Here is a 26,294-nt window from a genome sequence, read left to right as displayed (position 1 = left end):
TAAAAACTCTTGATATTGCAAGGCAGCCATTTTGGAAAAGTAGACAAGTTTCTTTATCCTATAACAACTAAGCAGATGTTTAAACAGACATTAGAACAGTAGCCACTGAAGTAATTTGATTCTATTTTTGGAGCAACTCTAAATGTTTTCAACACTATCTATTTTTGACCTTTTTAAGTGAATGAAATCTCAGCGGAGCGCATTATAAACTCTTATACAGCCACACAACGCAATGATTTACATAGACATTTGACTTATGACCTAAAACACTTTAGATTTGTACATTTTTAAAGCCGTGCCTCATATGCAGTAATGTCTGTAATATGTGTGTAACCCCTAGTAATTCATTAAGATCATACAAGCCACTTTAAAATGGAAGCTTATTGTAATGTATGACCTAGGATTTTACTACTCTCACCAGGTCCAGCCTTTTAAAAGGGAGACTATAAAACAATCAACTGAAAATAAACCTTTCTAGGGTGCCAGGAAGTATTTGCCTCCACTTGCCCTCTGGTTCAAAACAAGATGGCGGTGCGTTGAGACCAGCTGCAAGGATGCAGAAATGTCCTCCCAATATGCAGATTCCCACCGGCAAATGGCATGTCAGAATGCTCCCATAGGCATGAAAGAAAATCACATATGATTGAAGAAACCCACTTTGTGACAGATAAAAGGGGAAGATTGCTTTGCCAGCTCAACTATAGTGAAAGTCAGCACAGGTACCACACTTATAATTATTAATTTATTGGAAGCTGTCAGCTATGACTTTAACAAAACATATCAGAAATAAAACTGTATCTGCACCTTCAGCATTCTAGTGCATGAACTAGTTTGTTGGCAGAAGAAAGGAATATGAGCTCTCTGCACTGATTTATGCAAGAACAAAACATACACACACCCCCTAAATAAACTGGAGAAGCGGAGCTTTAATTCGACATTTCTGTGCCCTGGGCAGACGTAAAAATCTGTAATGCTTCTACTGTCCCACGCTTCAATTTTTGGGAAAACTGAAAATGACAATTGTTAACCCACTATCCTGGAACACTGCAGAGCTGGTCTGCCCTTCATATGAACTTTGAGACAGAAAGCAGGCAGTGTCTGAGCCCTGCCAAGCAGTAAATAGCATGGCCAGTTCTCCTCACACTCGTCAAAAGCACAAACAACTTTTCTTCCTCAGCTTGTTCTGTGCCAAATGTCTCTATCACCACCCTGAGAGCTCCAACAAGGATGGCTGCACCTGCCACCTGCCCTAGATCTGGCCCAGAAAAGAAAGTGACAAATAACATCTGTAGCAGGAACTTCCTTGAACTGCAGGGTAACACGACACTGTTGTGAAAATAGTTCAGACTAATAGCGCTTTGTTGTGGTAGGTAATATCTATAGCACGACATTGCAAAAAAAGAAGAAAAAAGTATCTGTAGCGTGATATTTCACAAAAGATACCAGATGCACAGACAGAAGAAGAAGAAGCTGGATTACAGCCCAAGAAATCCTGTGTCAACCAGATGTTCATGCAAAGAATGATTATAAAAGATTGCACAGAATGGCAAGTTGCCCTCATCAGCTGGTTCACGAGCTTCAAGAAACAATGGCCTGCATATATTAGGGGAGCTGTGAAACCACATACTGCTAGGGAGAGATGCCAGAAAAGCTCACCAAGTCAAGTCCAGAAACAAGTTCTAGGGGCTGGCAACGCTAGCCTTAAAGAGATGCTGAGTGGCATAAAGTCCTGAGGTCTTCCTTGGCTCAGATTAAAAAACCCATTCACTGACCCCACTCACACTCCAACCACTTTACACATGCAATTCTCACACTCAGCTTAACAGCTCGTCGCAGATGGTGGCCTCACTCTTCTATGCACACACACAGAGCCAGACATCCCAGACACACCGCACACATGTGCCTTGTGTCACCCAAAGCTGGGTGCTGCCCAGCCTCAGAGTGCAAGCCCCCAGCGCTGCTGTGAGAGAGGGAGATACTTCCTAAGCAAGGAATGAAGGTGGCAGAGAGCCAGGGAAGTGCTGGGATGAGACTGTCAGCTGCCAACACAGCCATTTCATGTGCTTGTCCTGATCTCTTGGTGACCTTCTGCTACTCTTGCTGCTAGGAAAAGCTGAAAAGCCTGCACGAGATAGCGAGAGGTTAAAAGATAGCAGTGCCTACTGTGACAGCCACTGCTAACACAAGGCTCTGCAAAACCAAGAGTGCGGGCTAGACTACATCCCCTTCCTTCCTATCTAGGGCCAGTCTATTGATTACGTACAACCTGAATGCATTCATGGGAGCAGCGTTTTGGAGTGGATGGCCACCTCTCTTTCAACACTGCTGCCTTCAGTGAGTTCTTGGATTCTCTTCCTGCTTACTAAGAGCATGGGAAGCATCTCTTTGATGCAGAGTTCTTCCTGTTCATGTTCAAAAAAGCCCCATGCCAGGGCAAAGCAAAGAGATGGAACCAAAAGGGAGGAGCTCATTCTTCTTTGCCTCTCCCTACCCACTCAGTGGGCAGAGAGAGTGAGTGGACAGTGCAACCTGCAGCACCTTTTCCCCCACCCCCTCTAGCACCACTGGAGGAAGGAGGGGGCTGCTGCTGTTCTGAAGGGATGAGATTAGGATTTCCCCATTCCTCTTCTCTCCAATATTTGAGGGGGATTGGTGGAGGCCAGGTGGCTCCACAGCCAGAGGGGCAGCATTTGTGCCTTGCCTCAAGCAGCCCTTGGGCTCAGGCCAGACTAGTTCCTTTCTATCCTGTCTTCCTCTCCAGTGAGTCTTAAGAATATAAGAACAGCCCCACTGGATCAGGCCATAGGCCCATCTAGTCCAGCTTCCTGTATCTCACAGCGGCCCACCAAATGCCCCAGGGAGCACACCAGATAACAAGAGACCTGCAAGGCCTCCTGGGAATTGTAGTTTAAGAACATAAGAACAGCCCCACTGGATCAGGCTGTAGGCCCATCTAGTCTAGCTTCCTGTATCTCACAGTGGCCTACCAAATGCCCCAGGGAACACACCAGATAACAAGAGACCTCATCCTGGTGCCCTCCCTTGCACCTGGCATTCTGACTGAGCCCAGTCTTACATGTGGGCAGTTCAAAAGATGCTCACCAGAGCTGGGAGAGGTGGTCACTGTGGCCACTACTTTTCTGAAGTTTTGGCTGCTGTCATATGGCTGGACACTGGCCATTATCACAAACGTGCTGTGCACCAAGAGGCAAGTCAGTCCTCATTCTTCCATGATTTCAAAGTCAGGAAGAGGATATTATTGGGACATCACTGCAGCATCAACCCACTTCGCTTTTGGGGACAGCACCAGCTGCTACTGTTTTGTTTTTTTAAAAAAAATTGCAATTGTTCCTGATCATTAAATCAAGCTCTCACTCTTTCAACAGAGACTTCATGTCACAAACTAAAAGTCCAATTTTACCAACACATTCTAGGTGGGGTGGTGCACTCATGAGCTTCACCCTGCCTACAGATTTATGCTAATTTATTCACAACATATTATTCTGATTTTAAACTAGTAACTAATACAAAGGTCCCCTTTTAATAGTACTCATAAATAAAAACATTACAGAAAGCCCCAGACTAATAATAACTGACAGCATCACAAATATAAAGAGAGTGTTTTACAAAGAAGCATAGAACTGATTGATAGACCGTGTTGCTCTCCAGTGACTCTCCATATGGAAATAAATTCTGTTACTAAATAGCAACAGATTGCCAAAGTCATGAAGTTTTGATTCCAACATTAACATGGTCTTAGGTGCCATTTGCAATATAAATGTTAAATTTACAGCTTAACACACTGCCATCAGGATATATCAGTTAAACAGATCAGTCCAAACTAAAATAAACAAAATAATTAATTTGCAGTATTATACAGTATTTTAAGACACTGCTTATAAGTTACAATTTATTCAAAATGTATTTAACATTGACTTGGATTTAACTGGCATGACTTGGATTCATTGACTCATGCCAGTCAAGTTGACTCATGCCAGTCAAGAATGTGCATTATTCTTTATATGAAGGCTGAAATCCCATGCACACTTGGGAGTGACTCCAATGAAACTCAGTAGGATGTACTTGTAAGTAAGCTCTGCAAGGTTGTCATCTTAAACCTATTATCAAGTTTCGGTGAAGTCAATAAGATTTACAAGCATAGAAGGAATGCAACTTTAATTACCTCCAAGACTATGGGCTGTTCACATGTAATACCATGCATTGTGAGAGACTTGAGCTCCACACACCCTCCTTCCTCCTCACTTGTGCCTTCCCTTTCAACAGAAGCTATCTTGCCCAAAATGATCCCCCTCTTCCCAGCCTTTTCTTCATGCGGATGGACAGCAAAAGCTTATCTCTGGCTACTTTGAGCTGGCCCTATACAGCAAGAGATGAAAGATATGAGGGTCTAGTGACCTAGCTTTTTATATCTGTTTTCACCCATGGAGGTATACGGGATTGTTTGTGGGGTGAGCTCATCCAACAACCTTCTTTTGTGACTTTGTATCCCAATCCGCTTATTCCCAGACCTAAATGGTACCTTCCACTGCTTTTGCACCTTGCGGAGGATGCAGTAGTTAGCTCAGAAGGTCAGTTGCTTCATTACCATGACTATGGCCATGGAGTTGGTGAGGTGCCCCTTATGTTTGGAGACCCTTCCTTTGTGTTAGCTTATTTGTTCCTAGTCAGGAAGCTTCCAGGATGTGGCATTTGTTCTCATGACCAAATGTGCCGTGCAAGTAAGGTGCAATCACCCATGACATTTTGCAGAGATCAGGCAAGATCTCTTCTAGGATAACCTGATAAAGAGTATGTGTGGGGATGGGGGGTGACTGCTCTGACAATAAAAAGTGTGGTCTTCTTCTTGGCTTGTGGAATTAGGCCTCTTGCCATCAGTCCTGCTTCTAAGTCACAGTCCTGGCCTGGGTCATACTCTTTTGGCAGACACCTAGTACCCTGCACATATGGATACATGCATTTCATGCTTTTTGCATCCAAGAAAAAGAAATAAAATACTTGTCAGGCAACATCATCAGTGTAGTAATCACTAGATACCCAAAGACTCATAATAGTTTGTTTTTCCCTTTCATGGAAAGTATTCTTTCTTTGCCTTTGTGACACTGTTGATGTATTTAAAGTAGCTGACAGGGCTAAACTGACTGGAGGCTATGAAGCAGAGACATAGCAAAATTTAATACACAAGATTCTTATTAACTGAGTATTTTATTCTGTGTGGTAAGACTGCAGAATAATTTCAAACTTGTTGACAAAATGGTGAGGACTGCACAGGTGTTTTTTTGTTTTGTTTTGAGAGGGGGGAATTCAACAAATAGTGAGACTGTTGTTCAATTATAGTTCCTTCAGTTTCAGAGGTTCAAATAATTCCCCTAAACAAGACCTTATTCCGTGAATAAAATGTGCATTCACATTTTATGTTCTACTTCAGCAGCGACAACCATTTTGCCAAAGCACATAAGAAAGAAATGCACTTTATGTTCTAGATTCTACCACTTTATGAGCTACTTTTGTTGGAAAGAAAATACATATTCTTATTAATGATAACAACAACAACAACAACAACAACAACAACAACAGATCACTGCCTCTTTTCAGATTTACCTATTCTAGTACTAGGAAATCCATTTAAACAATAAAGAAGGCTGTAGACTGGAGCTTGATTCTGATACTGAAGATAGTCTGTCACTCTGACTTTGACCAAAAAACTTCCATTGAATTGACAGATCTTACTTCCTTTTTTCTTCCCAGTTATGTGAATGTTACTTGCACTTACAGAACTCCTGTCAAATCAAGGTTGTCCAAAATGTCAATATTGGGCAGGGCAAATACATGAACTATCTACAACACTATGGTCAATGGATAAGCCATTGACACATAAGAGATAAGCCACTGCACATAAGAGAGCTCCATTTGTACATGTATACAAAGGTAAGTAGATTGATACACAGATTCAACTGAGTAGTTCTTATGCAGCCTGTAAGTTGCTGCTCAAACTTCCTGATCATCTATCATATCAGTCACAGAGCAAGTATTGCCCGCAACTGAGCAACTTAAGCTAGAGTTATGATTTTATTTTCCACACTGTACTTCTGTTTAACTTTTCAAGTGCAACTCACCTATCTGAAAGCTCCCCCCTTTATCCACATGCTGAAAAGTGACTGTATGATCCTCTTGCTCTTCCAGTTAGTGCCTAGAAGCCAAAAAAAAATCCAGGACATTTGACAAATTTTTCCCTCATGCTTTTGAAATGTTTCTCTAGGGAATTATGGAAGTCTTTAGCAGCTTCAGGGCCCAATCCTATGGGTCTCCAGTGTCAGCGCTGGGTGTCACAAACATGCTGTAAGGCATGTCCGCAACACTCTGTAAGGAAGGACTGTCAACGAAGGCCTGGCACCAGTCGGCGCTGGGCCCAGCACCGATGGACACTGACCAGAGCAAGGTAAGAGCTCCAGGCAGCAGTAAGGGTCTTCAGAGCAGGGGGAGGGGGGAATGACCGACTTGGGAGGAAGGTGGGACTGGTAGAGCCCTGCCCTGCCAGATCTTGTCCTCTGTGTTGGGCTGCAAAGCCCAATATGAATGTTCTGAAGTCTGTGCGCTGGCAAAATAGCCGATGCAGACTTGAGAAACCCCATTGCAGGGCCTGGGCTTTTGTCGAGGGAAGGGGAGAAAAGTCCCTTTCCCCCAAAGAGACCTCTGGCAGCCCTGGTGGGGCTGCTGGATACAGTGGTTATCATTTTGGCACTGCTGCACCTGGCAACGTTGCTGGGGATAGGATTGAGCTGTCAGACATCTCTTTGTAAAAAAAATGAAGTAAAGCTGAAGATTCAGATTCTGATTAATATGCAGAGTCAAGAGTCCATATTATGAGCAATGGGTTACACTTAATATCATCGAGAGAACAATCTGTAGCAAAACCAGGAAAGTCAGTTTAATTTGAAAGATGAATCATATCTAGCCATTAAAAAAAGGCTGAGCTGAATATTGGTATAGGATTCTGAAAACTGCTTCAGAGAGGAACCTGACTTCCTGGGCAGGCTTTCATGCCATAAAATGAAACTGAAAATGGAGTAGAAAGGCCCAGAATGTGATATTCTTGCTTTCAGAAGGTTAGCAAGCCAACAACAAGAAAGAATATCACCAGGATTTGAATATTATGGTGCCCTTAGACCAGCATTTCTCAGCATTTGTCCCCTGCTGTACCACTTTGCATTGTCCACCTATTGGAAGGACCACCAGAAGTAACTGGTGACTATATCATCACCAGTTACTTCCAGATTTGGAGGTTAGATGCAACTCGACAAACATCAGTAAGAGGCTCAGGGTGGAGGGGAGGGCTTTATCGAGCACATGAAAAGTGCACACTGGAGCTCTGCCTACTGAGTTGAACCTCATGCTGCTGCTTGTTGGGTTGCATTGCTAGTCTCACTGCCAGATGACAGGTGTCTGGGGGTCCCATACAAATCACCCAACACCACTTCGAGTACCACTGGTTGAGAAATACTGCCTTACAGTGTCTTCAGATAACAGTAAGCCACTGGTAGGAGCTGAGGCAAGGATAGTATGTCAACAAAACTGCATATTTCTACACAGAACCACAACTTAGCAGAGAACAAACAACATCAACCCCTTTTCACTCCTGTCCTGGCACAAAAAAATGCCAGAAATAAAAGGTTTGATTATTTATCCTCCCATGAAATAGAGTTACAGCAAATACCAGGAGAAAGATGATTGATTTAGATGGTTGATTTCTCTTTAAGGTTAATTTAAAACTAAGTAACTAACGGATTATTGTGCACAAATTTAAAAAAATGCATACATATAGACTGAATTGGCTTTCATTGCTGTTTGATTCCTAATGTTGCTTATGAGACAGGATGGACTCTTTCCAATCAGTATTTTAATTCATTAAACAAAACCTAGTGCTGCTTCCAAAAGGGAAAACAGCTAACAAAAACATTTTTAAAATGAAAACAGTGGAAAAAAACTTTTTTTTTAATTTCAAAAATTAATGCAATGCTTCTATTATGTATTTAAGAAATTATAGGAATGAGGTGAGCCAGTCTTTTTCCAGACATTTTAATGCCTACCAGCATTAACACCTCCCTGTTTTAATATCAAATGACCATGCATGCCATTATGACATATTTGTGGTCTGAAGCTACTAAGCGAGAAGCTCAGAATTTGATTTTGTACTGAAATAAACTTTGGGGGGGACGGGACTAAGTTTGCAGATTGCTTGAGAATCATAACAAAACCTCTCTGCTTCTTTAATGGTTTGGAATAGAGGATTCATACAGTATGCTTCCCTTCAAGTTGAAGCTTTTTAATAAATCCATCTTTTGCTGTCTGGTTTTTGGTCTTGTTTTCTTTTTTAGAGTACAGCGATGAATGCCCTCAGTGAGCCATTGGTCCTTCCAAACTTCTGAAATTTACCCGCAGCTCCCAATAGACAAAACTCCACAGGCTTAGTATCTGGAAAATCTCTCTGTCAGCAGAAAACACTTTTCACTTCAAAAAATATAAATATTTGGCATAGGCACAGCTTAAAGATGAAATGTGAAGAGAAAGCCAAATTGAGGAAAAATCCTTCCAATCCCTCCACTACCATTATCCATTCTGTTTGCTGGCTTTCATCGCATGGCACACCCAATCCACTTTTGACGAATTCCTTATCCTTTTCATATTTGCAAGTATTCAAGGTTCCAAGAAAACCTAATTTATAACATGGAGGAGGTTGCAGTTTTCTGGCACATGCAGTCGTGCAGATGTTATTCCTTAAGGAAGACTATCTTGATTGCCTGTGTGAATAATGGCTCAGAACTGGCACAGAGCCAAGAGTTCGCTCATAGCTGAATGTATAAAACTACTCTCCTACTGAAAGAAGGCCCCAGTAGGATAATATATTATTACGCATGATTCAAATTACAGGATCTGCAGCAGGGAAGCTAGTGGCTGAATAAGGACAGGCGCACGCAGAATACTGATGATGGCATGATGGAATCCATCATGCATTGAAAGAGCCATCGTTTTAGCATTTAAATCCTCTGTATTCTTTTCAAAGTGACTGTATGGATGATTATACAGATGAAATGTCATAAACTAATCATGCTTATTTGTGATTTCAAAAAAAAAAATACACATACATCAAAGCCTAGATCCTGGAGTATTTTTATTTTGAAATAAAGCAGCGCTACTTAGTATTAGAAGCCCACGTGCTATAATTTAATAAGACAATATTGAATTCGCCTCCTATCTGATGCTGTTCCAGCTATTAGGATACTGTAGAACAAAACTTGCTTCATTCAATTATGTGCTCTGAGATCTCTGCATTCCACAGTATTCTAGGCTGTTTTTAAGTCACTTGCACAACAAATTACTTTACCCACAAAGAACTAAACCCACATGTTTGACACATTGTTGGCTTGCCAAGCGTTTTCCTTTTAGAAAGAAGCACTGTTCATGAAACAATGCATAAAAAAGGAAGGGGGAGGGAAAAAAAGAAGCAAGGTATTTAGTCCTATTGTTTGCTGGCTTAAAAAAAGGTTCGTCCATGCAAGGAGCTATTCTTTGGGGGATTAATATGCAAGTGTTAAACACAAAAAAACTATAACCAACTACAGAGTCTATATATCCCTTTGCTCAAAATAACCCAAAGCCTCAAGAAAGCTCTCATCTTAACTTCTTTTCACGCCGGCTCTTGTATTCAGTTATTCTGGCAAAAGGGATGCTAATCAGGTGCATTGTGCAGGGGTGGGAGGAGTGGGAATGAAATTTGTTCAGAAATGACCTCAATCCTATTCATTCATAAAATGACATCTTGACTGAAAAGTGGCAGAGAATGAAACATGGCACCGAACTTTGCTCAGATGTGACAGATGCTCGTAAGAGAAAGCATAGCACAGAAAGAGGGTCTGCAGCAAAATAAGTCCAGAAGCATTCAAAGGAACGCTGAAGTGCCGATCGCTGAAGAGGCAGAGATCTTATGCTGCAATAGCTGCCTTACCTTACATTACCTTCATGAGCCTATAGAGTGCAATAATGGGAGGAAGCGGCGGGGGGGGAGAAGGATGCACACAAGACGAAGCATTTCAAATTGTATGCCTGTTAATAGTGAAGAAAAGCTATTTTAAAAGATTCGTGAGGCCAAACAGACAAACCAAAATGAAAGAATGCCCACAGTTATCAACACCTCCCTCCTGAGACAGCAGAGACTTAAAGAATAATAATTAAAAAAACAAAAAACAACCACATGGCATCTAGGAAAACGAAGCCACCATTTTGCATAGTGATTCAAATTATGCTGGCAGAATAATTAATTGAGCGCCCTAATCTCAGGGAGGGGGGAAGAAAAGGATACATTATATAAAGTTCATTACTGCAGGATGTAAATGAGTTTCTCACCAATGATGTCACTGATTGGCTGAGATGTGGAGCTGGTTTCGCACAGTGCAGCATGGCCGGATTGGCTGCTAGCTCTTCTGGTTACTGCCTGCCTGGGCAGTGCTCACACCAGACACTTTTCTACCTCTCCCGTTGTCGTATGAAGCAAATCTTGTTCAGCCCAGCTGTGTCTCCATAGTAGTGGCACCCTAAGAGATTCTCCCTCCTGCTTCCCACAGCTCATCTGTAAGGCGGTCGCTGCTGTGAAATACCAGCCTTTGGCACGGAGCCCAGACTACGTTGTTAGATCCGTCTATAATACAGAAAAGACATTTTTTTAATAGCAGTTCTTTCACCAAATTACATCCTAAGAAGGATTAATAACCCCCGATTGCAGCTGGTTTGTGTACTTTGAAATTATGTCGCTCACAAACTTTCTGAAATACATGAGATGACCTACAGTTAAGGAGAGTCACACTGGCTCTCCCGGAAAGAAAGGCAGTAAAAAGAAAAAGCAAGCAAGCAAACAAGACGCTTCTTTGTTTACCTTGATTACAAAATTCTTCATTTCGCTCTAAGGACTGTGACCGATTTCCTGGCACGGCCCCAATTCTTTTGATTTTTTTTTTTAAAGCTAAAGTGCCAGCTTTCTATTTGCATCCGTGTAATTTTTCTATTTGAGACAAGGGATCTTAATTAGTATTCTGTTTAAGTATGCAAACTGAGACAGGACCGTGATACAAAAAAAAAAGAAAATTTAAAAAAATGCTGTATGGCAAGAGAAAGGACAGGAAAAAAAAATCTGCGCAGCTTTTATAGTTCAGCTGTCTGATTCTCTGAAGAAGGAGGGGGAGAAAAAGAATGCAGTGATATCAACTTTGCCAGACAATGGAGTACCTACAGGCTTTCCCTTAGACAAGTCTTTTATAACCAGTCAGTATTATGTGCTGCAGACAGTGGCCAATCAGTAAGCTCCTTTCTACAGCAGTGACACAATAGGTGCAACTGGCCACACTGTCCTCCTCGCCCCTGACAGCAGTTCAGGTTCATTTACTGTGCGCTGGAATATGTGTCCGCCTGTAATATTTCAATCCAAAAGGCAGTGGCTGCAGCAGCAGCATGTTCTCCCTTTGTTTTGTTTGTCTACAATTACATCAGCCTAATTATTGTGCACAGGCTGCAGTACTACCATTCAAAAAGCGGCGCATTGACTCCACGTCATATAAATGTGCATGAACACGCCTGGTTATTTAAATAATATAATGCATCAATTACTTGTGCTTCCCCCCCACCCCGATGCTCCTCCTCTCCCTCTGAGCCCATCCCTTAGTTAAATGAACTACGAACATACAGGGGGGAATACAATATATGCTCTCAAAATCATCGTTTTTGCCAACCTTCTTATCCCCCCCCCGTCTTCTTCCCCCATTTTTAATTGCCACGACTTCCTTAGAAACTGGAAGCTAAATGTGCTTTGACTCAGCGAAAAGGATGAGCAGGTAGCACAGACCCAAAGTATTTCCGTACTTGCCCCCCAAACAAAACGTTAGGTGTATATCGGTGGCATGCCAGCATAGCCCCACCACAATTGGCAGAAATACAGTTATCATTGAACACATGCATATATATATCCATCCACTGTACATGTCTAACATTTTAGATAATTAACGGCATCCCCTTGTAGCAATTCCCAAAACCACTCATCTGGCCAAAAGATTAAATCATCACTTTTCATGTATTAGTTCAATATAATTGGTCACGTTCACCGTAGATGGGGAGTGCTTGTGAGCTGAAGGGCTGTCATGCTAATTTTTGTGGTTTTATGCATGGGATTTACATATTCATGAAGGGAATAGCTGTTATGACTACCGACAGAGCAGAATAAGAAGGGCATGATTCTCCAGCATACAGACTGCAGGCGTACGCACACACACAAATCTAGGGAGAAAAAGAGGCAGCATATGGTGAGAAGGGAAAGTTGCCTTGCTTTTATTTCAGATATACAATAGCTTAAAAAGCTGTATTGCACAGGAACATTTCTTTTATTATAGCTCCCTGATAGTAGGCAGAATTTTGTTTTTAATCAAGTTAACCCATTTTTGGCACACTCTGGTAGTTCTTCTCCCCACCCGCTTTGTTAGATTTCACTTCACTGGGGTTGAAAATACTAACAACAGGTGATCATTTTCTTTTCTAATTTGCAATGCGAACCATTTTGGACCTGGTTTGCATAGGAAATAGTAGGCCACTGCTATTTTGGCTTAATCTTGCAAACACAGAGTGCTACCAACTGGCTTATGGGGGGGTCTGTTTCCTCTATTTGCAAATGCAGGTTTTAAGAAGCACCTTTCTTTCATCTGTCTGTCAAGATGAAAAATTCGTCTCATATAAAGATCATTATTACTTTGTTGGAAAGGCAGAACAACTGATTGCACAGTGTGTACAATAAATAAGATGTATTCCAGGGCATTCAGTTGCAAATAGTGAAAGGTATTATTTAAAATGTCTCTTTCAAGGTCTTACAGTTAATTTTTTTTTATTTTTTATTTTTACCCTAAATCAGGCTGAAATTTTATGCATATGAAATTTCGGGACAAGATAGATTTTCAATGAAATTGCAGGCAAATCTGTCCTGACATACTATCTAGATTAAAAACAAATGCAGTCATTTGGTGAAAAAAATGTAAACAAGTCACATGAGTAGAAACAACCCACAGGCCTTCTAGTCCAACTCATGAGTTAAAGGGAGTCACTCTCCACACAATGTGTTCCGTATAGATCAACACAGATAATTCGGATTATTGTGCCTCACATAAAGCAGAAGCAGACAATCAGCCTGCAAATAGCCAATGATTTAACATAATGTCAAGAACACAATCCAGCCAAGAATAAGATTCACTGACATTTATCAAACTGAAAAGTGTTTCACACTGATTGGATCATGCCCGTTATTCTGTTTGGAATGCAGGCAGCATTATGCACACTTTAATTGAATTTTATTTATTCATTTATATTCTACCTTTCCTTTGCCAAGGCAAATACCCAACATTGATTCCAAGTTTCATAACAATGGAGCTTACAAAATAAAATACTAAACAATAAATAAAACTAATTAATAAAATCAGTTGAGGTCGATCATCTCTACCTCACACATACACACACTCACTCTCATACAAACACATTATGTAACTTTGCATAATATTTAAATACTGTTTAGCATTCAATTTCTGGCAGTCTTATGCGTGTTTAGCACATCCAATTTAGGTATAATCCCCCTAACAGCATGAAGTGCGCACACAAACACAAGCTTTAAAAAAAAACATACGAAAAAGATATAGAGAGACAATAGAAACAATACTTATGATAATAACATGAGTTTGAAAGTAAAACCCTTGATTTTGGGAGAGCAGTACCCAATATCTTGTCTTTAACAGAGGAAATTCTGTTCATGAATGGACCTAACATGGAATGCTCCATTCACGGTTGCCCATGATGTAGGGGCATTATCAGGAGCCAGTTCAGTCAGGCACTGCTAAGAGCCAATGCTTATTAGTTGATGGATAACCCAATCAGGCTTATCACAGAACACACCTACTCTTGTAGCAGTGGCAGTGATGGTACTTAGCATACTCCTGCTAAGCCTGGCACCTTCTCTAAAATTGTGAGCATCCGCTAGAGGTCCTGTTGCTTACAGGATGTTCCCATTGGTCAGTGGGGGCTATAGGAAGAACTACACCTCCCACTGTCAACTACTATTACCATCAAATCTTGTGAGCAGGGGGATCCAATGTGCCAAGGCTCCACTAACCTGACACCAGCACTGCCTCTATGAATAACTGATAAGACTCAGGTTTTTAGAGTTAATGAATGTAAACCATCAAGCAATGTGAGGTCAACACACTGTTCCTTTCCACTCATTTTGCAGTGTATCAATCATTCTCCTTAAATAAAACTCAGCATCATTTGATGCAAAAGCTCATACTTTTGCAAAAGCTGATACTGCTCTTGAGTAGTAATGAAAAGGCTCAAGGTTTCTCACCTCTCTAAATGCTGGATTTGACAAGGAAATGGTGGGAAACTGGATTGTACATAGCAAACCATGTGGGGATAATATTGCAATCTTTTTTTTCCCCAAACAGTGATGACTCTTCTCCAAACTGATTCATACATGTACAGCATTCGACCTCTCATTACTAATGATTTTAACAGTGGAATGTATAAAATGCCTCCACTGGAAAGCAGTTTTCAGAGTTGATGTAAAAGCTCTCTGCATCATTTGCTCTTCGATCACCATTTCAAATGTGTTGTCACTTGATATCCAATCACTCAGTGATGGAAATGCAGATGGAAGTTGGTAGTGTGCTAGGTTAAATCTGATCCAAAATGAGACAATAGCAGATGTTAGAGCAAGAGAAGCAGACAACTTTGTGGGTGTTACCACAGAACTCATATTTTGAGTGACCCTTGTGTTCTCTCTCTCTCTGATGAATGACTTGGATGTTGCATACTGACTCTAGATTACTAAACATTGATCATGAGTAGACATAATATTCTATATCAGGGGTGTCCAAACTTTTTGGAAGGAGGGCCACATCATCTCTCTGATACTGTGCTGGAGGCCGGGGGAAAAAAGAATTAATTTATATTTCAAATTTGAATACATTTACATAAATGAATATATTGGAACTTATATGAATGAATGAAGATCTTGCAATAGCTCAAGGCTTATAAAAGGCCTTGCACAAAGCAAGGCCAGCCTTTCCTTTGCTGCCCCTGCTGCATCACAGATGTGAAACTGCAAGCAGTGGAGGGAGCCATCGTCCCACAGCTCATGCGAGAGGTCGAACAGTTGGCCATCATGCTGAGAGCAGTTGCATCAGGCTAGCGTGGGCTCCAGCAAGTCTCTGGAGGGCCAGAGGCTCATTGGAGACTGGGGGCTCCCCGAGGGCCTGATTGGGAGCCCTTGAGAGCCACAAGTAGTCCCAGGGCCGGGGTTTGGGAACCCCTATTCTATATGGATTCCTATTTGCACAACTTGGAACCACTGAATGTCCACATCTTTATTATCTCCAGGTAGGGCTACTCTAAAAGGCTCCAGGTTGGATTAAATGATCTCCCAGGTTACTCCCAAATCTCCTATTCTATGAAAAGTACCTCATTAAGTCTATTTGGAAGCTTCATCAGCTTGCTTGAATAACAAAATCATTGGTTTAAGCTAATACTGGTTTTAGCAAAGTTATTTGTTTTAAAAACTTATACTTCACCTTTCTCTGATTCAAGAACTCTCAATACAGCTTATAGATCTCATTAAAGCAGTCAAAACAATCCAAAAGAAAATATTTTCCAGCCGCAGCAAACATAAAATAAAGTAAAATTGCAAGAATAATCAGAAGGGTTGTAATTGGGAGAAATCAAGAAATACCTGTTGAAAAAATAGGTTTTGCGTCTTCGGCAAAACACCAGCAAGGAGGGAGATTAGATGCACATTAAGTAGTAGGGAATTCCACAACGTGGGGCCACCACCATAAAAGCTGTCTCATGTGTCACTGGCCTGTACTCAAAGGGCTGCAGAACTGTCATGTATTATCCAGTTTCAATTTTCAGATCAAAAGAGATAAAAATATTCCCTTGAAAGTACTCTGATGGTGGAATAATTGACCATATTTTCTTATTTTTCCTGGTCGCTCCTGCTTGAACATTATTTTTCCCTGTCTGCTGGTTCTGTTTTTCCTGGATCAGTCACATGGTTGTTCTTAACTGGTTGGTTGGCAACCTTCAGTCTCGAAAGACTATGGTACAAGCCTACAGCACCCAGTATTCCCAGGCGGTCTCCCATCCAAGTACTAACCAGGCCTGACCCTGCTTAGCTTCCAAGATCAGACGAGATTGGGCATGTGCAGGGTAACAGTTGCTGTCACTGTTCTTAACTAGTCAGGAATCAATACATACTATGATGATGTCATCCCATTCACTATGTAGCCTGATCAGAATTGGCTATGTGATAAAGACACTGAGGGCAAACAAAGGCAAAAGAGTAAAAATCGGCCAATCCAAAATGATGAATGATGTCACAGCTTTACATAGCCAGTTAGGTTTGGGTGCATGAAGAGGTGGTTAGGAGCCAGTAAAGTTAATTGCGAATGAGAGAAAAATACAGGTTGAGCCTCATTATTCACATGGGTTCCTTTCCAAGCAGTCTGGTGGATGGCAAAAAACGCACTATAGAAAATCCATTTAAAAAACAAAGTTTCTTTGCTCCGGTGATTTAAAAACAGCTTTGCTGACCTTTGTGATGTAAGATAAGCGTCATTAAGAAGACAATCCATCAATCCTTCATGCACTTAAAAAGCTTCACTCAGCCCCTCCCTTCATCAATGCAAAGTGATCACCTTTCTTTCATGTGCCCAGGGGGAACGGAGGGGTCTGCTGGAGAGAGAAGGATTGATGGATTGTCAGCCAGCTGCCCTCTCTCTCTCTCTCTCTCTCTCCATCTCTCTCTCTCATTAAGGAGGCTATTGTTAAAGGTCTGTTCAGTTTTATAAACTGATTTTAAAGGGATGCATTTTTCCCCTTCTGCAGGGATCAGTACATTCCTTTTCATTTGCAGTGGCCATTCGTGTTGAATCAAATCTGTGTATAAAAATCCGTGTATAAATAGGCTGGACCTGTAAAGCAATGTAAATTAATTAATAGTAAGACATTTATAAAGGAGCATCGGAAAATAATCAAACACAGATATCTTCTGACACTTCAAAACAGCTGTGAAAAACTATGAATCATCACAACTCACTTGTAGTAGTAAAATATATTAGAGGCATATTAATAACATATACCCAACATCATCTTAAAAAATAAGATCACCAAGGTGGATTATATCAATTAAAAGTCAATAAAAATCAACTGACCTTATTTTTCTGTAAAAGCCAGGATATTCTGATGGTCTGTGCCAGTGTTTCTCAACTTTGTCACTCCCCATGCAACTTTGCATGGTCCACCTGCTGGAAGTACCACCAGAAATAACTGATGATGATGTCATTGCCAGTTACCTCCAAATTGGGAGGCCAGATGCGACACAACAACACTGGTAAGAGGCTCAGGACGGATGGGAGGACAGTTTTGAGCACACAAGAAGTGTATGCTGAAGCTCTGGCTGCCGAGAGAAGCCTCCTGCCCCAGCTTGTCATGTTGAGTTGCTGGTCTCACTGCTTGGTGGTGGAGCTTCTGCATGTACTACGGGATGACACTTCAAGTACCATAGGTGGTCTGAGTACCACTGGTTGAGAAATGCTGGTCTATGCTTTGTCCTGCAACCCAGATAAGGAAGCCAGGCAAGTGCAGTTACTTTTGGAAATTTCCATAAGGCTTCTCCAAGCAAGGGATTTAGGAAGAACAAAACCCAGTAGAAAAGATATCCTTTTGAAGCCACATTGTATTTAAAGTACTTCTAGCATCAACCGTGGACAAAAGCCACATAAATCTGGCTTGGACATTGTGCATTTCTAGAATTGGCCTTTGTCCAAAGACACAACAGACTCACCTCCAAACAAGCAAGAGTACTCAGATACATCCAGCTGAGTTGAGCAAAAAAACTGTAGATTTTAGTTTGTGAACAGTCATTCCAAGACCCATTTGTTAAACAGCTTGAACAACCTAATACATGCCATCAGGTAATGGCTGCTGCCATTAAAGGTGGCACCTGCCAAAAGGCACCTGCCATTGAAGGCCAGCAAAAAAAAACTTACTTGTATAAGCTCTAAAAATCAACACACTAAAAAGGTCAACGAATACATGTTAACACAATTACTGATGTGTTTAATTCTACAGAAATCTGCTAGCCAGCCAGGAATTAGTAATCCAGACAATAATCAATCAAGGATGTTTGTGGTGAGGCACACTAAGTCACAAAAGTAGAATGAAGTGGTGAATAAACCACTTTGGTTTGCAGACTGGTCACATGCCTTCATTTTCAATAACACTTTGTCTCATGATTAAATAGATATTAATTTAAAATGGCATTCTTAAAATGACATTCCAAAGTCAGCTAAAGTCACAATCCCCAACCAACATTTTCTGGAGGAAGCCCTACTTGACATTAGGCACTTTTCAACACATGAACCTTGTTTCCATTAATGTCCTAAGTAGTTCGGTAGGACTAACAGCTGAAGAATGTTGCGAAACCCCTTTCTCTTTCGAGTCTTTGATTCGGGTCACAACTTTTGGAAAGACTGGTCAAGCCATGTCAGTGTCTAAATATATCTTGTTTCTCACCTCTGAAAACCTCCATGCAAAAAGTCTCTACTGAGTGTTCAGATTAGGCACTCATGATCCTTTGATTGCTTCACCTTAAAACTTTATGAAAATGTATTCATTTATAAATTTATTATGTAAATTTATTCAAATTTGAAATGTAAATTAATACTTTTTTCCCCTGGCCCCCAACACAGTGTCAGAGAGATGATGCGGCCCACTTGCCAAAAAGTTTGGGCACCCCTGATATAGAATATTATGTCTACTCATGATCAATTTCCCCTTGTCATGAAGGTGGCATCCACACTTCTTGTTGCATCCTCTCAGAGAAGTAGGGAAATGTGAAGAAGAATGTTGGGATGCTGTGCTTTGAAGTAAGATGCCCTTTCTGTAAGATCCAGTTTGTACCAAAGTGGAGGACACTGTGTAGTTGTTTGAAATAGATGAAAAAGTCAGAGGACTGCCCAGCCAGAGGAATAAACCTGACAATTTGGATGCCAGTGTGGAAAGATACTGCTCTGAAAACCAAAAGGGAGTAACCCGCCAGGCGCCCCATTATGTCATGCGCATGGGTGCTGCAAGGACAGAGAGCAGGTGCTGACAATTTGGATCTATGCCAGACACCTGAGAACTGCTACGTGGGGTAGCAATGGTAGGGCAGATCATGACTCAACAGAATTAAGGCTGTTTGATTGGACTGTACCAAAAAGGGCATGTGCTGTATAAGTGGGGTGGTTCATGACTAGAGTGCAGCAGTTTGAACTCCAGCCTTGCCCAGCAGGACCATGAAAATTTAATCAGTTTGTCATTTTCTACTGCGTTTAAAATGTATGTATCTCACTGTTGGGAACCCTCCCTTTAGAGCCCTGGCATGTTGGATGGAGTGTAGTGTCACTCAAGGGAAGGTTCACAGGTAGGATTTTTAATGGACAACTCAGAGCCCAATTCTCTTACTTACCAATATGGAAAAGCTGTAATAAACTTTTAAAGGGCCCAATCCTAAACAGTGCGCACTGGCTTACTGCCGGCATGCACTGTCACAAACATGCCATAAGGCACATCTGCAGCCCTCAGCACTGGTCCAGCACCGATGCTAGCTCAGCACCAGCTGGCACTGGGCTAGCGATGGTGGACCTCCACCACTCCGCAGTTGCACAGACTGCAGGTGGCAGAAGGTAGGTGGGGGCGTGGGGCGAGGCGGTGAGGAGGCATTCCAGGGCATGGGGAGGTGGCCCGAAGGTGGGAAGGAGGCATGCTGGGAGTGGGGCGGGAGGGAGGCGGGACTCCACCGGATCCTGAGTCTCCATGTTGGGCCACCCGCCCGACATGAAGGCTCTTGATTCTATGGCAACCCTTGGGTCGCCGTAGAATGGAGTAGCCCCATTGCAGGGCTACTCGCCTTACCCGGGGGAAGAGGACGAAAGTCTCCTTCTCCTGAGGAGCAGCCAGCACTGCCCGGTTAGCACTCAGGATGCAGCAGCAGCCATTCTTGGCATCACTGCAGCCCTGGGTGTCAGGCAGCTCAAGATTGGACTGTTAGTCAGTTGCTAAAGTGCATGCTTTTTGGTTGACCAGAGAGATTTTGCTCCCTCAAGGAACCGTTGGAAGGTTTGGGTAAGTTACATGAAAACCTGGCAATTCCCCTCTTTCTGCCTGTGGCTGGAACCTTGGGGCAGTGAGGCTCAGACAGGTAAGGGAAGGTGGGCACACTTGGCAGTTTGCCAGGCGAACGACATTGTAAGGAGGTAAGGTTCAGGCACATAAGCGTAGGAACTGTGTAAACTGCAGTCTCCATTGCCCTGGATGCCCTTGGCCACCTTGCTCTCATTATTCAATTCCCCTCCCCAGTAAATTCTACTGTGTTTGCACCCGTCTTACTGTCTCTCTCTGAATTGTTAAGTATCAATTGCCATTGAGGTGTGGCATTAGCATTTGCTCATGATCCCTGCACATGTAGTGTTCTTGTGCCTCCTAGACCACATCTGGTAACAATTATTTTTGATAATATTTTTTTCCCTTTACAGGTTTAAAAAAAACAAAAAAATTCAGGAAAAGAAACCATTAACTTATATCGCAAGGCAATATAAGCACATATTTTGAACTGGCTTCCCCTTTCTCTGTACTTTAGGGGTACATTTCTAGTTATCAAGGGATTCTGGTTTAGTGCTGTACTGGTTCATGGAAACAATTCTCTGAACTGGGGAGGGGGCTGGTTCAGGTTTAATTTAAGTCCCTGATCATGTCTGAAATAACAAGAATTAGACCAAAGAGTTCTAGGAAATAGCTAGATTTAATAAATATACTTGAGACACAAGGTGGAATGCCTTGCTCCACAGCTTTATGTTGGAAAAAAGGCAATTTAACCAACTAGTTCTTCTGTCACAATATAGTTAAAGAAGCAAATAATGAATCCAGTGATGTTCAAATCAACACAGACTACCCCAAATTAATTACTTCCCCAAATTTTATTACTGCATTTGTAACTTTAATTACAAAACATATCAGTCTGATAATCCAGTTCTGTCCACCGTGAACCAACTCCTTAAAAAATTGAATATCGAAGTTTCTTGCATGAAGATATGAGACTATTAAATTCTCTGAACAAGAGAATAGTCAGTAAGGAAAGAAAATTGAACAAATTCCGCAGTCCTTATGGATAATCCATGTAATTTTATAAGGTGTATTTTGAGCCAATAATCTTTCTACTAATCAGCCTTTGTATTCATGAACTAGAACCTTATTCATGAATTCACATTTTGGACTCATAAAATGATGTAAAGATTACACTTCCCAATAAATATCAATACAACCAACTTTGTAGTGTCCAATATCTTTCTTAAATCAGGATTACATGATTTTACTACTTTATTAGAAAACAGATGGCAAGGAGTTATAAGTACATACCTACAGCCTATCAAATAGTGATCTCTGTAGGTAGACAATTAGTCTTGCACTTATTAGACCAGTGCAGGTAGAAAATTGTATGCAAATTGGAGAAATGAATTAAAAGTTTGTGTGTGGATGATGTAGTCTCTCTGACAAACACTAAGGAATAACTGTTTTTTGCTTCAAAACATTTGGATGTTGATAGCAAAGTCGCTGGTTACAAAAATTAACAGATTCAAAAAAGAAATTTTAGATAAATGTAAATGAAATTTTTAAAAAATCACTTTACTATTTAGTGTCTATTTAGTACATTTATTTGGGCCATAAAACCAGTATACTACCTGAATACTTTCTGTATATCCTATAAGACTTGCTAAAAACAAGACTTGCTAAAAGTAATTATATCAACGTGTGGATTAAAAACTACGAACATGAAAAAGTAATTTTTTTGTTTAGGAGATTTGTACATATCAAGGTGATTGATTTATGAAAGTTCTAGTTACACTGTAAAACTATAATTTCTACAATAGTTATATTGTAGAACTATTATATGTTGTAGAACTGTATTATAGAACAATAGCTCATCCCTCGTTATCCACTAGGGTTCCGTTCCAGAACCCCTAGTTGATTTAAAAAAATCTGTGGATAAAAAAACAGTGGATAAAATAGATTTAAAGACCCACTTCCAGGTTTCTTACCCCTCCGTTGCTCCTAATGGAAAAAGGTCGTGCCTTAACATCCACGCGGGTTTGTTTCTGGGACTCCCTGCTGATACCATAAAATGTGTTAAATAAAAGCCGTTTAAAAAAGTATTTCCATTTACAATTGTTTTTTCTTTGAAACCAGGAGTTACTTTTTAATGTATAAGGAGTATACATTAATGTATAAGTTTTAATGTATAAGTTACTTTTTAATGTATAAAAAAGGCCTCCTTTTTTATAAGGAGGCCCAGGAAACTCACTGAGGGCTTTGCCAGGCCTCCTAATGCCTCATAAGGCATATATAAGGCTGGACGTCCATTGCCTCTGCTGAGCTAAGAGGACCCTCCGGAGACAGAGCTCTCCTCACCTCTGGAAGGGGTGCGCACAGAGGGCCCTGCGGACCTGATCTGCACATAAGTGAATCCACAGATACAGGATCCGCCTTGTAAATGCCCTTAAGTCAGATGGTTATCCTGATCCAGTTCAGATAGTACTTTCCAACCCACACCCACTCACAAATGATAATGTCACAAATTGACACATACTGCTCTTCTTCTAGAGGGAACAATCACTCATGAAGGGTGGTTAATTCAATTCTACCTGCTGTGATTAAGCAATGGAGCTCCAGAGGGAGACAGGACATCTTTATTGTAACAGCTGAAAAGTATTGCCCAAATTTGCCCCTACTTGTGCTTGCATCAATGTAGCAGCACCTTCAAGGTATGTGCTGCATCCTATGGTAGGGGAGCAAGCAGGAGGCCTCCACAAAGTAAGCAAACTTTTGTTCCCTTTCAGGGTGTTCCAGAGAAGCACCCTGTTGCTATGGTCTACTCAGATATGTACCAGCTCTGTGGCTGGTACAAGTCCAAGTAGACCCAACGGGCTTTTGCAGGACCAGACTAAGTGTATAGGGTACTTGCAGTGCCTTAGGATAGCACTCCCAGCAGCCCCAATCCCCACCCTGAACTTCTCCCACTATACCTCATTAGTCCCCAACATTCTGACATTGGGAGAACCAGACAAGGCACTGTTGCACGGCCTGCACAACTTGCTATTTGCAGATGTGACCTGGTAGCACGTGACAGCATGTTACATTTTGAAATGCTGCAAACCACGCTGTGGTTCTGGAACACAAATTCTGGCAGCACAGATGGGGAACAGGACTTGGCAGTTGGTCCATCAATAAATTGACAAATAAGACTTTCTAGTTATGGTAAACACTTGTGGCTTTTTGGACCCAGAATACCTCTGGTTATTTCATAATTAACATGAAACTTCATTTGAAAAGCAAAAAAGGTTGATGTGGCTGTTAAATGGCAAGATAATATTTGCATCTAAAAGGATTTTTAAATGATCATTCTATTAATATTCAAAGCCATTCCCCCCCCCCCCACAACTAATGAAAGTGGGAGAAAGAGAAGTTAATGGCTGATCAGCTTTAGATAAGAATACAAAATCCCTGTACATTACTTAACCATAAAATGCTGCCAGTCTGTGAAAAATGCACCACTTTGATAAGCCAAAGTGACTTAATGTAAAAGTTGACATTATGATAAAGTTTGCACAGTTGAATAAATCCATGGATTACTAAGCAGACACAAGACATCTTTAACTTGTCTGGTTTTCCTTACAGAACGGCAACACTTAATGTACAATATCCCTTGTCCACTAAATTAGTGGCATTATTATCCCAACACTACCCCATGTACTGAGAACCATAAACCCACTTAAGGACACCCTGGCTGTCTAATTATGGTTTCCTGTTTCCATTCTTGCTTATTTCCAGCCTCACCTCTTATGCTAGCAGCTAGAAGCAAGGAGGAAAGGGGACAATCCTAATGAATATACATTGAAAATAACACACAAGGATTTAGCCGCGTGACGCCCATAAGACACAGCAGGACATGTTAAAAGATTTAGCTGCTTAGCAATGTACACCTTACTGTTGATGGTAAGACACAAAGCATTTGATATTCTACCTACGCCTCCACCCAGGGCACATGTAAGGTTAATAAGAAGTTGAAAGAGAAGCATGCTGGTCTAGGCCTCCAGGATAAAGGCACAAACAACCTGTCACAGTCAGCCCTCAACCTTCTTGACAGTCTGAAGGGATCACTCTACAGCTGCCAACAAATGTGGGTCTGTGTTCATACTGGAGTGTTGCAAGAGTCTTCCCAGCAAAGAGGTTAAACCAGTGAGATATTCTGAAGGAGGTGCTCCAACTAAACCATTTTCCATGTGTCCCTTTGGCTAGGAATGATCAGCAAATGCTCTCAAAGACTTGACAAAAATTAAAATAGGTGCAGGGCTTCCTTCATATGGATGGCACAAGAAATATAATGACAGAACATTTTATTCTATGCAAGTTCAATGTCCAGGACAAAATTCATCAATGTAGGTTCCATCACATTCAAATGTTCTACATAAAACCTACAGACTGACTGTGGTGTCCTCTCTGTGGTCTCCTAAGATAGTTCCCTAATCTCTTGTTAATAACCCATCCTAGACAGTCCCATCAGCAATCCTGCACTGTGTTCTGTAGTGCTCTTTCTTTCAAAACAGGGATGTGTGGCAGAGGAATTGACACCATTTTTTCCCTAATCCTCAAGGTTTACATAAAGTAGTCATAGATGGCCCAAATCAGGGCCAAACAAACAATAGGGGTAATCCTACCACTCCCCCCCCCCACAGCATTCACACTGAAAATGCCTTCAACGTGCTATTGGCTACACTTCAGCAAGGAGGGCAAAGAACAGCTTCCTGGGAGCGGCAATTCTAAGCAGGAAAACAGCCCTGGGGAAAGGGTTACATTTCCCTCTCCTTTGCTAGGTCCAGGATCTGGATCACTCCCCCTTATAAACAACCACTTTTTGTAAAGAAAAACATGGGATATGCTGGTCATAGGATTTCAACATAGTCTTAAAACAAAGCCTGCTTTAATTGTCACTGGTAGCCCTCTTCAGGTGTTCTCTACTCCATGGACACTGTCATCCAGGTACAGCATCCAGAAGAATATGCTAATAAGCTCTGCCTTCAATCCAGCATACTCTGAAACCTCAGCCTACACTTCTCACCACACTCACTTGTCCAATGAGACACTGTACTTGGGGGTGGGGGTGGGGGAAGCCTCTGATGATTAAGAATACGGGCTACTCAGCATGCAACATGTATTGAAGTTGTACCTAGCTATAAAGGTTACAGTACAGAGCAATATTGGGGCCACCAATCCATTCTGGTATGTGTACCATGCATCAAGTCCAGATGCTGAGATGATACCACTTAAGTGAGCACTACTGCATTGTTCCATCCCCATTCACTCTCATTTTTTGCCTACAGTGGAACTGAGCCAGCAACCACACAGCAGTACTGAAGAATGGTGACAGGAATGCAACTCTATCTTTGTACAATAACCATGCCCTTGAGATCTCCTGTTCTTGTCCAGGTGTGCCACAACCTTCATGAGACTGAGAAAAATTAATCTATTACTCCACACCATTTTCCCACTGAAAACCACACCCCGACAGTAGCTAATGAACTCTTAAGGTGCCACTTGTGACATTCATCTTATACTCTATTCTTCCATTAATGATAATAACCCTATGAATGTTACATCTTAACAATGGTGGACAAATGATTAGTTCAAAGCTCCTAACCATTGCTGCACTAGAGACCACGAGTATCCTGATGTACTTTTTCCTGTCAGACAGTCACATTTTTTGACCTTAAAGCCACCATGTGAGAGGACATTTCAAAGGATATTCAACTGCAGCATTTAACATTTTGTGGCTTCAATCCAAGCCACACAGAAGGAAAAGTGTGTTAAGAAATGCACCCTGTAGGTCATTTTCATAATTTATGGGATGTTGCTGAAGTGCCTCTGTTTCTCTTTTTGCTATCTGAACACAATAGACCTTTTAAATTAGAACATAAATTAGGCACATAAAGACAGATAAGTGCTACCAATAAGGTTGAAAAAGAGATCTATAATGGAGCAACAAGGCCATCAAAAGCTCCATTGAAGTTATGTTTTTATGGCTGTATGCACACTATAGAGAAAAGGAT

At 41.4% G+C, this 26,294-nt stretch overlaps 1 long non-coding RNA gene and 1 pseudogene across 1 annotated transcript in view; both read right to left on the bottom strand.

Annotated features, from left to right (window-relative positions):
* LOC136645417 (uncharacterized) overlaps positions 1–26,294 on the bottom strand; it is a 398,421-nt gene that overhangs the window by 329,452 nt on the left and 42,675 nt on the right. The window contains exon 2 of the long non-coding RNA XR_010794131.1: positions 10,420–10,711. This is a non-coding gene — a long non-coding RNA (uncharacterized lncRNA). The remainder of the gene's footprint in view (positions 1–10,419; positions 10,712–26,294) is intronic.
* On the bottom strand, positions 16,198–16,314 carry LOC136647127 (5S ribosomal RNA; annotated as a pseudogene).

This window comes from Tiliqua scincoides, chromosome 3 (genome assembly GCF_035046505.1).
Source record: "Tiliqua scincoides isolate rTilSci1 chromosome 3, rTilSci1.hap2, whole genome shotgun sequence".
Taxonomy (NCBI): domain Eukaryota; kingdom Metazoa; phylum Chordata; class Lepidosauria; order Squamata; family Scincidae; genus Tiliqua; species Tiliqua scincoides.
The sequence above is the reverse complement of the archived record's forward strand: the minus strand, read 5'-3'. Positions and strand labels throughout refer to the sequence as shown.